At 33.7% G+C, this 13,640-nt stretch overlaps 1 protein-coding gene across 1 annotated transcript in view; it reads left to right on the forward strand.

The window, feature by feature from the left end:
- The window catches only part of TTC28 (tetratricopeptide repeat domain 28), a 480,591-nt gene that overhangs the window by 3,178 nt on the left and 463,773 nt on the right, over nt 1-13,640 (forward strand). The window lies entirely within an intron of this gene.

Here is a 13,640-nt window from a genome sequence, read left to right on the forward strand (position 1 = left end):
TTTGACTTTTCTGGGTCCCTTACATATGGATTTTAGGATCAGTTTATCAATTTCTGCCAAGGAGTAGATGGAATTTTTATAGGGATTGTGTTTAATATGTCCTTTCAGTGATGTTTTGTAGTTTCCAGGTTCAAGTCTTACATTTCTTCCAAAAATTTATTCCTGAGTGTTCATTTATTTGATTTGGTGCTATTGTACATGAAACTGTTTTTAATGTTTTGTTTTACATTGTTGTTGTTCATCACTAGTTCATTCTAGTGCATAGGAGAAATACAGTTGAGTTTTGGATATATCTTTTAATTACTATTTAGTGGTAGTCTGTTCAGTTTTCAATTTCAAATCTTTCCCTGCAAACAGTGAGGAAGAATGGTCTTTGAAAGCTCAAGTGTGGATGCAGATCTAGATTCATATCTCTAAGTTTTTGTTCTGCTACTTACTAATTGTATGAGTTTTTGCCAACTTTTAACTGCTATACATCTCCGTATTCTCAAAAGTATAATGGGGTAGCAGTATCTTTCTCAAAGTATTGTTAAATAAACCAGAATGTGGGGGAGGGGGAGGGTTTAGCTCAGGGGTAGAGTGTGTGCTTAGCATGCGTGAGGTACTGGGTTCAATCCCCAGGACCGCCATCAAAATAAAGAAATAATTAAATGAACTTAATCACCCCCCCCAAAAAAAAAGAGAATTTAGGTAGATGTTCAGAACAATGCCTTGGTAGGGATTTGCTACTTGTTGTTTATCTTCTTTTCATTAATTAATTCTATGTAAAAGCATGCCAAAAAGCAAACAAAACTACTAAACCAGAAAACCAAAACAAAAATAAAAACCCTTTCCCCCAAAACCCCTACCCCTCCCAAATAAATAAACGTAAAATGACAGGGAAAAAGCAAACAAACAAGCACAAAAACCCACAAAGGGAAAACCGCAAACAAAACCCTCAAACCTCTTCCTGTCCTCATCACTTTTCTGTGACCCAGGAAATCCCTGTGAGTGCTTGAGGAACAGTGAAAGGCAAAGTTTCTCACATCACACAGTTGTATTATAAAAGCCTGCTTAATCTAGGCTGCTGTAGACGATATTTGACAATGTATTTGTAAGTATTACTAAAAATAATAAAAGTGTAACTGAAAGCTGTTTGCTTTTACCCCATAGTTTTTATTAATGTGCTATTCTTTTAGTACTTATTTCTCCTAAAAGCAGAAGCAACATTTTTTCATTAAATTTGATGGTTACAGTTATCACTTCTTTTGATTGATTGCTATTTTTAAAAAAAACTCTGAGACGAAGTCTGATGTTTGAACTGAAATTTAATAGTACTTTTATTTTGATGTCTCTTCAGTTGCTGGAATATATTGTTATTTTGTCCAGGAAGAAACCAGAGACAATATAAACCAAATATGACGCTTGGAACATATGTGCATTGAATGTTCACTCTGAATCAAAGAAAATAATTATTTACACTCTAAATATTACTTTAACAATAAAAACTTACCTTCAAAAATCACAGTTATAATTAAATTTATAATCCACAAGTCCAGATTGATAGCTCATAGACATTTCTATGAGAATATTTTAAATCAAAGTTGGTGTTTGTTTTTTTAAATGCTTTTATTATTATAAAAGCTGCATGTGTCCATTGTACAAAATTATAATATACAAGATAAGCAAAAATACCCCCATAGCATTACAAATACAGTGATTACTACTATTAATATCTTAATATATATCTTATTGGAACTTTTTCTGTGCATCTTTCTGTATTATAGTATTTGCACACATAAACACAAGTGTTTGTAGGTGTTTTAACTAAAATAAGAGAACACTGCACAAAATGTCTTTAATTTTTATTATATTTTATTATATTTAAAATCAGCTTTATTTAGGTATAATTCATGTAAAATAAAATTTATCAACTTTAAATGTATAGCTTTGAGTTCTGACAAATATATATAGTTATATAATAACCATCGCAGTAAAAGTAATAGAAGACTGTTCCTTTTTATTACTGAGTACTACTCCAATGTATGTGTCCTACAACTTGCTAACCATTCACCAGTTGATGAACATTTGGGTTGTTTCCAGTTTTTAGTGATTGTGAATAGAGTGGCTATGAACATTCACATGTAAGTCTTTGTGTGTTTCATAATACAGACATCCACACAAATATGTATGTGTGTGTGTATACATATGTGTTTTTTTTTCTGGTAAATATTTATGAGTGGGGTTGCTGGAATGTATGGTGAACATATATACTGTTGTGAAGCTTTTTTCAGTCAGTGATTTCCATCCCCCCGCCTTTTCATTTAAGTAAATTTTCCTCTTATTAAATTCTCAGACAGTATCTAGTATTGTTCTTACATATTCCAAATATTCTTTAAAGCTGTTATGTCAAAATCAGTATCTAATCCAGGACCAGGACTTAATTAATATTCTTATGTCTCTTAATCTAGCATGACCCCTTTTTTCATGACACAGAATGATTGAAGAAACCTAACCAGTTGTTCTGCAGTTGTCCTCTGGATTTGTCTGGTGGTTTCCATGTGGTGTCATTTATCTTGTTCCTTTATTTCCTGTAAACTACAAGCTGTACAGAAAGACTTGATGGATCCAAGTTAAATATTTTTGGCTAGAATTACATGATCGGTAATGTCTACTTAATGTTGCAATATAAGGCTCATTTTATCATTAGTATTTTCTTGCTGTTGAGAAATGGAAAATGGTGATAATATCCTTCTATTCTTTAACTAGAGGTTAGTGACTAGTCCCTCTTACTAGAGATCAAAAGTAGTGTTGGGAGATTGAAAAGGCAGTAACTGTAACTAGAGAGTAGAATAGAGAAAGGAGGGAAGCAGATGTCATAGTATGGCTCTAATTACTCTCACAGTGACCACTACCAAAAACCCCTTTTCGTCTCATGGCTACATTACCTCTAGGAGAGGAAATTTCAGTCTGAAGAACATGCATTATTTAATAATTAATAGTGCAAAGTTAACTTGAAGCAATCTGAAATGTGAATGGTTGAGATTCTAGCTGACAAATGATGATTTATAATGAGGATGTGGTACTATTTTGTGGATAAAGAACAGGATTGCTGACAAATAGCTGGTGGTCTAAGTAACACAGCTAACCTGAGTGTGTTGTGGTTTTGCAAAATTAAAAAAAATTTAGCTGGAACTGTTAAATATGGAAAGTCATCTTATTGTATGTGATTTCCCTTTTCATGATTACATATTTGGTATTTCCATGCTATCACTGGCTAAGCTTGCCATAGTGGAAGTTCAGAAATTTCCATACTAGTGTTTCAAATTACTGTGAACTTAGTTCAGAAAATAATAGGGAAGGTTGTTTTTTTTTAAATTACTATTCTTTGCACTTGCAGAATTGCATTAAGAATATCACTTTGATGAAGACGAAACTTACTAAGATTATTATTTTCTTCTGTCAGTCATCATAAAAGGAAAATCAAATTAACCTTAATATTTAGCTTTTGCCAAAAAATGCATATAGAAATACATTGGTGCTCATTTTTACATTATAGACACAAGAAAAAATAGTTTTTGAAGGTGAGGAGGAGAAAGTCATGATAGAATAGGTTAAAAGAAAAAGACATACTGGGAAAGAATCAATCAAATAAATAGAAAGTAGAAGCAAGTGGAGATGGGAGAAGGAAAGAGGGTAATTATTAGATTTAAAAAACAAACATTCTAGCAATTATTATTGGGATCTCTGTGTGACTATTCTTTTGTGATTAAATTCTGCAGCATCAAGTAAAGCTGAAATAGATTCAGTTCTTTGGGGCTGAAGGTATTTTTCCTGGTTGTTTTATTTTAGCAGTTGGACTGGCCAGTTTAAGGAATGTAGTTTTAAAATAAAAATAAGTCTAATCTTGATATCCTATGTTCATGGACCAAAAGACTTAACAGTGTTAATATGACAGTACTCCCCCAAATGATGTGCAGGTTAAGCACAGTTCCTATCAAAATCCCATCTGCCTTTTTTTTTGGAGAAATCGACAAGAATTTCCATATGGAAATGCAGAGTACCCAGAATAGCTAAGGCAATCTTGAAAAAGAACAAACTTAGAGGACTCAGAATTCCCAATTTCAAAATCTACTGTAAAGTGACAGTAATCAAGACAGTGAGGTACTAGCATAATAATAATAACGTAGACCAGTGGAATTGAGAATCCAGAAATAAACCCTCACACTTATTGTCATTTGATTCTCAACAATGATGTGAAGACCATTCAGTGGGGGAAAGAATAGTCTTTTCAATGAATGTTGCTGGACAATGGACAACTGGATACCAATGTGCAAAAGGACGAATTTTGACCCTTACCTCATACTATAAACAGGAATCAACTCAAAGTGAATTGAAAAACTTAAATGTAAGAGCAAAAACAATAAAACTCTTATCAAAAAGCACAGGAGCAAACTTTGTAACCTTGGGTTAAGCAATGATTTCTTAAATATAATACCAAAAACACAGGTAAGAAAGGAAAAAGTAGATAAATTGGACTTTATAAAAATGAAAAATGTTTATGTGTTAAAAGACAGCTGCCAGAAAGTGAAAAGAAATCCCACATAATGAAAGAAAATATTTGCAAATCATATATCTGATAAGGGACTTGTGTTGGTAATATATAAAGAACTCTTATAACTCAATGATAGACAAAATGTAATTAAGAAATGGACAAAGTATTTGAACAGAAATTTCTCAATGCATACAAATGGCTAATAAGCATATGAAAAGATATGCAAAATTATTAGTCATCAGGGAAATGCAAATCAAACCACAATGAAATACCATTTCATGCCTAGTAGGATGGCTAAAGTGAAAAAGACAATAACAAGCATTGACAAGGATATCAAGAAACTGGAGCTCTTGTATACTGCTAGGAAGAATGTAAAGTGGTGCAACCATTTTTTTTTAACTTTTTTTATTGAGTTATAATCATTTTACAATGTTGTGTCAAATTCCAATGTAGAGCACAATTTTTCAATTATACATAGGTGTAACCATTTTTGAAGACAATTTGGTAACTCTTCAGAATGCTAAACATAGAGCTGCCATGTAGCATAGTGATTCTACTCCTAGGCATATACCCGAGAGAAATAAAAGTATTTGTCCACACAAAAACTTGCACATGAATGTTCATAGCAGCATTATTCATAATAGGAAAAAAGTGGGAATAATCCATAAGTGCATCAACTAAGTGTTAAGTGGATAAACCAAGTGGTATATTCATACAAAGGAATATTATTCAGCCATAAAAAGAACTAATATATGATACAATATAAATGAACCTTGAAACCATTGTTCTGATTAAAAAAAAACTACTCACAAAAGATCACATATTGTATGATTCCATTTATGTGAAGTATTCAGTACAGGCAAATCCATGGAGACAGAAAATGGATTATTTGCTAGGTACTTGGAGTAGGAGTGGGAAGGTGCTCCTAATTGGTGTGGAGTTTCTTTTTGGGGTTATGGGAATATTAAAATTGTGGTAATGGTTATCAAAGTGAATAAATCAAAAACTGTGAAACTGTATCCTTTAAATGGATGAATTATATGGTATGTGAAATATATCTCATTGGAGGTGTTAAAAAAAAGGTTAACTAGGAAAAAAAAATGTACAATCTTTTAAAACGCCATTAAAGATACTCTCTTTAAACCTTTATTTGCCCCATTCCCATTTTTGTTTTCACTAGTACATGTTAAAGTGAGCAGGCTTATACTGGTCATCAAAGGTGGTCCTGTCATCTGAGGCTGTCCTGCCGAGTGACAAGTTAAATCCAGAGGTTAAAATAGTTAAAATAGAGTTTATATATAAAAATAATTTTGAGTATATGGAGAAGTATAGATTGAATCCAAATAAACCCATATATTCTCTCATTACTTTGATTTAATAATTATCAACATTTGCCCAATAATTGCATTTTGAGAAATAGTTAAGACTTGTAGTATCTGTCTTTACATTTTCTAAAATTAAGAAAATATTCACTAAGCATTTATATAGAGAACACCTGAAATTAAGATAAATGAGAAAGTCTCTGTGAATTAAAAAAGTTATGTAAACATGTTAAAATGTCTGAACTTTCTTTGAAATAATCAGGTGTTTTAAGTGACAACATTTTTAGTGCAGGCATGTTAACCTTCATGTGCTTGTTAGATTATTGTGCCAAATTGTGGAGCAGAGGAAACTGTCAACTCCATAAGACTTACCCTGTGACCTTCCTCTACTAAGAGCTTGGTTTCCTGAAACTTTGTTAGTACAATTTGATATTGAAGTGTATATATTTAATAAGGTCAAGCACTTCGGTTGGGATAGGACCTTTTATTTTGGAATTAACTGGTCATTCTCATTCCACTGTCAAGAATCTGCCTGCTACTAATATGATTTTGGAATTCGGGCATCTTTATTGGATATTTGTCCCGTGTATACTTTCTTGTCCTTGGGAAAAGTATTTTGCAGCAGATTGCACAATTTCCTGAGAGGATACAAAAACACTGCCACAGTTGCTTTTGCTCTATATATAATATTTTTGTGTAGAGTGCTGTCTTGGATCCTTATGGTTTTAGCTTATATAGAAAGAGGATTTTTGAAAGTTGCTCCACTGTCAGATAATGCTCTTGTTAAGTTAATTGATTCCTACTCTCCACAAAGATTTATGAAAACCATTTATAAAAATTGTTCACAAATTGGCAATACATTCCAAGTATATTTCATAAATTAAATTTTCATTTGGTATATTTAGAAGAATCATGTAAATTATAGAGTCCTTGTGTGTAGGTAGTGTTCCTTTCATAAGTATAGAATCTGTTGGTTTCAGATTATTATCACAAACATATTGTGCTTACTATGTGTTAGGCACTATTCTATGTCCTTTAAATAAATTAACTCATTTAATCCTCACAACTACCTTATGAGGTAGTTGCTGTTGCTATCTCTGTTTTACACATGAGAAAACTTAGGTACAGTGGGGTTATTAAGTAGTAACTTGTTGAAGATCCACAGCTAGGAAGCTGAGTTGCTCTAGATTCTAATTTAGTAGCCTGTCTCTGGTGTCTCCGTTCTTAACTATTATGCTTAGACTATCTTTGATTTGAATGATCATTTAGCAAATAGTGATCAGTTATAACTATCTTCTGCTACTCAATGTTAGAATTATTGCAGAACAGCAATATAGGATTTCCCTTAGATATTTTGTTAAAACCTAGTTTTTATTGTGGGTTATGTTGGCACAGTATTCCAGAATTTGAATCTCTATGATGATGACAGAGCAAAGGAATGAGTACTTGATACTAAGTTTGTTCTTGCATTTTATTATCTAGTAACTTTTTTGTTGGTCAAAACGTAAAATTAGCTATAATGTAAGCAGTTTATTTTCTTAAGTATTTAAATTTATAAAACTGTTATTAGACTAATACTTATGCAGTACCTGACATAAACGTTTCTTAAATGAATGATGGGAATTAAGCCATAGAATGAAGAAAACTTAAGCAGAATGAGGCTATATGAAAATGATAGTTTTTAAGATAGTAAAGGAATGATTCTAATTTCATATGCATCTCTGAAATAAAGGGAATTATAAAGTAGAATCACTGCTTGTATCTTCCTTGTTTATTGATGAAGGGGAATCAGTCTTTATAGTGCAAATTAAGATTTGTTAACTGGAAACAAAGTGTAATTAGTACTGTAAGTCGTTTGTTGATTCAGAATTTTAGTCCAAGGCCAGGTTTGCGAAATAAATGTACAATTATAGTTTTCAGAAAGGAATTTTTTGTTGTTAAAAAATGGATTTCAGAAATTTATTCATTTGTGTGTTTCTCATTTGAATTTCCTGTGGGGCTAAAATGTAGGTATTTACTTAATAAATATTAATTTTTGAACTTACTCCTTATTCTTGAAGGAAAGAATTGAAATAGTTGAATGGAGATATTTTTACACTGCTGTGTTTTAAGATATGTCTTTTTGTGAACTCAAGTATTTAGAGAAGGAAGGATTTAAAATTTATATCCTTTGTGAGATGGGTTGTAAACAATTTAGCAGGTATAGAGAAATATGATTACTCTTCTACTTTAGAGTACATATTCTAGTTGAGGTTGGAAGAATTAGAATTAATTCATGTATTTACTAGTTAAAAAAAATTTCCAATGTGGTTGGTTTCCCACCATTGTCATGTCATTTGATTGATTTTACAGAGGGAGTTGTGAAAGTGAATTTGTATCAATTTAGCTGAAATATTTAAAACTTTTTGTTTCTCCTTGTGTATTTCATCACTTTTTGTGCATAATGACTTTAGATACAGCAGTATTTTAACACTGGCTTTTGAAAATCTTGAATCCTTAATCGTGACACTAAAATCACATATCATTAAGTTTAATACCACAGAAAGTAAAAAAAAATTTATTAAATTTCCACTTATACAAAGTTTATATGTAAGACTTTTATTATTTACTATTAAAGATCATAAACTCTTTTAAAACCTATATTCTCAGCCCAAGATATTTTTAAGCTTCAGTAAATAGAAACAATGATTTATAAAATAAATCGGTGTATCTACCAGAATTACCTTACTTCCAGTTTCTGAATGGGACAGTAGTGAAGGTAGTAGTTTCATTTTGCAGTGTGGAAGATTATTTCATTGCCTTATTTTCTACTTATTTTATCCTGTGTGTGTTGTCAGGTCAGATGTTATCAACAGAGTCTTGAAAAATTACTCCATGTGTGAGGAAATTATTTCCCATTTGGCTGAAAATTCAGATATGAACTTTAAAAAGTATGTAAGCAAGTTGTGTTTAAGTGTTGCCCTTCAAAGCCTGCCTTAAATTTTAAGAGTCATGTCTCATGGCATTGTAGCATATGTAATGGTCAAAAGCATGAGATCTGCACCTTATTGTCCCATCTATAAAGTGAGAATACTACCATTGTCTGCTTCACAGGGTTGTTGTCAGGATTAAATGAATTAATACATATGTACTATTTAAAACTGTTCTGAGCTTGTAGTGAGTGCTAAATAGATGCTAGATGTGGTTTTTATTGTTATTATTTGCTACTTTTGACTTAAATTGACTGCCAAATATTTTTCCAGCAAGGATGGGTTTATTTGGGATCAGCAGAGAGTTGCAGTTTGGGGTCTGCAACCATGGTGAGCATGCATGGAAAGGGAAGGAGAACAGTTTTAAAGAGAGGAAAAGCAAATTGGGAGGGCCGTAGTAAATGAAGAGTCCATGGCTTTTCATTGGCCGAGTCCTTGCCAGGAAAGAAGAGGAGTCTTTCTTCTTCCTGTTGGGCTCTGCTGTCGTTGCAGGGCATGGGAGCTATCCTTTCTTTCTTGTCTCCCAACTCTATTTAACTGAGGTTTCTGTTTATCTATTTGTTTTTTTACATTTCTCCTTTTTGATCAAGATCTTTCTCTGAAAGCATTACTTATCATGAGTCAGGTTTTCTAGTTTTAGTGGATTTTGTCCTTTAGTGCCAGGAAGAACATTTCCGGGTGTAGTAGCTCATGTTGGAGGGAAAGTGCACAGATTGGAAACTTAATGAGGTCATATTTGAGTAACAAGGAGGGTGGGAGGGAGAACTCTCAGGCACTTTTTATCTAAAGTCCATGTGTTATTAGGATCATAGACACTGGAGATCATCTGAAGCACTATGTCATCATCAGCAGTTTGGTGACAAACTTCCAATGGGCCTGGTCCAGGTATTCTTGGGAAAGCTGTCTCATCAGATGTTGTCTGCTTCAATTTCAGGAACTCTTTACTGTCAGGTCACCAGAGGATGTGTAGATCCAGTCAAGGTTTGGTGCTGTCTTTAGATGTGTCATGCAAATCCAGGAGTCTGTTCCTTGGAGTTTAGTTGTAAAAGGGTTGGTTAGCAGTACCTGATAAGGGCCTTTCCATGAGGTTGGAGAGTGCTCTTCTGGAGGTGTCTTTTCCAGTAAACAAAATCTCCAGATTTCAAGATGTGATGCATAAGGTTTTCGTCTCCTCAGAGTGCACTATGAAAAGATTGCTCTATCAAAGCATGGTTATTTTTAACAGAAGCAATTAAACTTTTGCAGTATTGGAGTATCTCTCTTTTTATCAGTTGTGGGTCAAAAGAAGCAGTAGCCAAGTGCATTAGGCAACCTGTGACTATCTCAAAAGCTGAGCATTTATGAATTCCAAAAGGGGTGGATTTAAGATTTAGAAGGACCAATGGCAATGCTTTTGGCAAGGTATTTGGAAAGCCTCTACAAATTTTTCCAGTTGAGTCTTTTTTCCCCCTAAGGACACAAGAAATTTTGTTTGTTTATTATGAGGAGGATTGTTATATCATTTTTTAATTGAAGTATAGCTGATTTACACTATTGTGTTCATTTCAGGTGTACAGCAAAGTGATTCAGTTATACATACTCACATATACATATATGTATTCTTTTTCAGTCTCTTCCATTATAGGTTATTACAAGATATTGAATATAGTTCCCTGTGCTATACAGTAGATCCTTGTTGTTCATCTATTTTATATATAGTAGAGTGTATATGTTAATCCCAAATGCCTCATTTATCCTCCCCACCCCATTGAGTCTTAATGTGGTTAGTGAATTGACTAAACCAGAGGATTGAAGGTAGTAAGCACAGTGAAAGTATAGTAAAATCAGCCGAACTGCACACACTTGTCAAAGTACCTGGCCACTAAAATGAGTTCCTTGATCACTATGACATGAAGTTTGAGAGGAGCTCCCCAGGTTAGGATAATTTTTTCCAAAGTGACTTTTTAACCATGGAGGAGGCAGTATCCTGTCTGAAAGGGTAGGCTTCAGTCCAGTGTGAAAACAAACAGGCCATGACTAGAACATACTTATATTCATGAGACAGAGAAATTTATAAGAAATCCATTTGCCAGACCTTGAATGGTCCATTAGGTAGTTTAAAATATCCAGAAGCAGTACAAACAGGATTCCCTGGGTTGTACTTCAGACAAATAGGGCAAGTGAGGTAGATACTTTTTGTGGCCTTGTTAATGTTTCCTCACCAGTATTGACTTATGAAGGCTATCATTTTGTCAGAAGACCAGTGGTTTATTGCACGTACAGTGGTGAGGACTGGTAATTTTAGTTAGAGTCTCTGGTAAGACTAGGTTGTTATTTGGTTCAAACCAGAGCTTTCTCTCTTTATCAAGTCAACAGTTGTTGAATTTCCATTTGTTTCTCTCTTGCTGAGGCCAGTTGTTTGGCTTCTCTAGCTAGTTTTTCAAAGTTATCATTTGGGGATATATCCCTTTTGACCATGACAGAGGTTTGGCTGTTGTTGGCTTCTTTAAAGGCAGCATTCTTTGCAGAAATGTCAGTAAGGTGATTTCCCTTAGCTTCCAGAGAGTCAACTTTAGAATGCCCTGAAATCTTAATAGCTAAAATGGCAGGTTAAAGTAATGCATCCAATGATTCCTGAACCTAGGGGCCATTTTAAATTTTATTTCTGTTAGGACTAAGAAAGCCACATTGCTTCCACAACATTCCAAAATCATGAGCCACCTAAAGCATATCTACTATTGACATAACTATTGGCAGTTTTGTCATTGGTTAAAGTACAGGCGTACCTCATCTTACTGTGCTTCACTTTGTTGTACTTTGCAGATACTGCATTTTTTTACAAATTGAAGGTTTGTGGCAATTCTTTGCCGAGCAAGTCTATCAGCAGTGTTTTTCCAACAGCATTTGCTCATTTCGTATCTCTGTGTCACATTTTGGTAATTCTCACAATATTTCAATTTTTTTCATTATTGTATTTGTTATGGTGATCTGTGATCAGTGATCTTTGATGTTACTATTGTGATTATTTTGGGGTAACACGAATTGCACCCATGTAAGATGGCAAACTTAATTGTTAAATGTTGTGTTTGTTCTGACTTCTCCACTGATTGGCTGTTTCTCTGTCTCTTGCCTTCTCCTTGATCCTTTCTTTTCCTCAGACACATCAGTATTGAAATTAGGCCAGAGAATAACCCTGCAGTTGCCTCCAAGTGGTCAAGTGAAAGGAAGAGTCGCAAATCTTTCACTTTAAATAAAAAAACTAGAAATGATTAAGCTTAGTTAAGAAGGCATGTCAGATAGAGAAGGACTAGGGAAATTATATCCCTTTTTAAAAACTATACACAAAAATTGCTTTTTCTTAGCCTCCTAAGGACCACATTGTAACCAGCTGAGTAGACACAGGCATATTTTGACAAATTTGGTGCTTCTTTCAACACTTACTAGAGTCTATTTTTCTCTTAAATTTGTGGGCACTTGGCAGTGATGATGGTGTTGGAGTTCTCTTCTAGTATCTGTAATCTTTCTGCACTAGCACTAGCTTTTCCATGGTGTTTTACTTTGCTCTTGGAGACCTTATTTAATAGTTCACATCAGTGTTTCAAGTAATTTCTGGTCCAGGTAGGCACTACACCAAAAAGGTCCTTTGATCTCATAATGTATGATATTTCCCCTACCAGATTCACAGTGCGCAAAATAAAAGTTAGAGATCTTCGACTAAAGAAGCAGCTTATTTAACTTCGTCCCAGTCTCCTGAGGACCTAGGGGTTCCTTGTTTTGGGAAATGTTACTTTATATTATTGTATACGGAGGTAATAGAATGCAAACTCTTTCTTTTCTTAATTTGATTCTTATCTATGTTGGCATTGAGCCAAAATTATTACCCTTCCCAGGTAATGCTGTATAATAGACCATGTTTTTATTACTTTTAGACTAGCTATGAGCCTAACCATTTTACTTTTAAAGGCTGTTATTGCTTTTTTTATGTTCTACGCCTGAATTTTCCTTTTTCTTTTGTCACCCCTATAGGCCTCCCTGCAGGTAGTTAGCTGCCCCCTTGGATTTTCAAATGTAGGATTTGTTTCTATAACTTACGGCCTAACCCTAACCCTTAGGTAGAGTTATGATGACTATATTTCTCAAAATGAAATTAGTCTTATACATTGTTAATGTCTTACGTATTAGTTTGATTATGTGGAAACAATAATTAAAAATCAAGGCTGTTCAGAACAGGAAAATCCTGGTTGTTCGGTAAATGTTACATAGTCCATTCACTTTCATGCAATATGTTTCATGATCATAAAAGAAAGAAAGAAAGAAAGAAAGAAACCCCCAAAACCTAACCAGAATATATAATTGGCCACTTCCAGTATGAGGAAGTTAAGGGATATAACTTGGGCACTGATGTTTGAAACTTCTACGATGTTTTAATATTTCAAATTGCCCTGGAAATGTAGGATATGATATCTCTATAAGCAGAGGAAAAATTGTAGTTGCCTGTGTGGAAAATTAGCTCTGCCTTCTTTCTTCTCACTTTGGAATCTGTTCTTTTTAATGTAAGTACCTCTGTAAGGAATCTGTTATATTTGTACATGTTGGTGTGTTACATATCAGATCCATTCTCTTTTGAATGGAGAGACTGGACTTAGTCTTAAAGGAAGACCTGGGGAAGGAAATTATACTTCTTGTTTTAATTTCACTTAGGGCAAGCCTGCTTAGCATTGCAAACTTTCTCTCTTGATAGTGCTGTCTTATGTGTCTATCCTTGGGACTCCAATGCAAGTTATAATTTTCCTGTTTTAAAAATGAATAACATTTGACTCATTCACTCCCTTTTGT

Source organism: Vicugna pacos, chromosome 32 (assembly GCF_048564905.1).
Source record: "Vicugna pacos chromosome 32, VicPac4, whole genome shotgun sequence".
NCBI classification, from domain to species: domain Eukaryota; kingdom Metazoa; phylum Chordata; class Mammalia; order Artiodactyla; family Camelidae; genus Vicugna; species Vicugna pacos.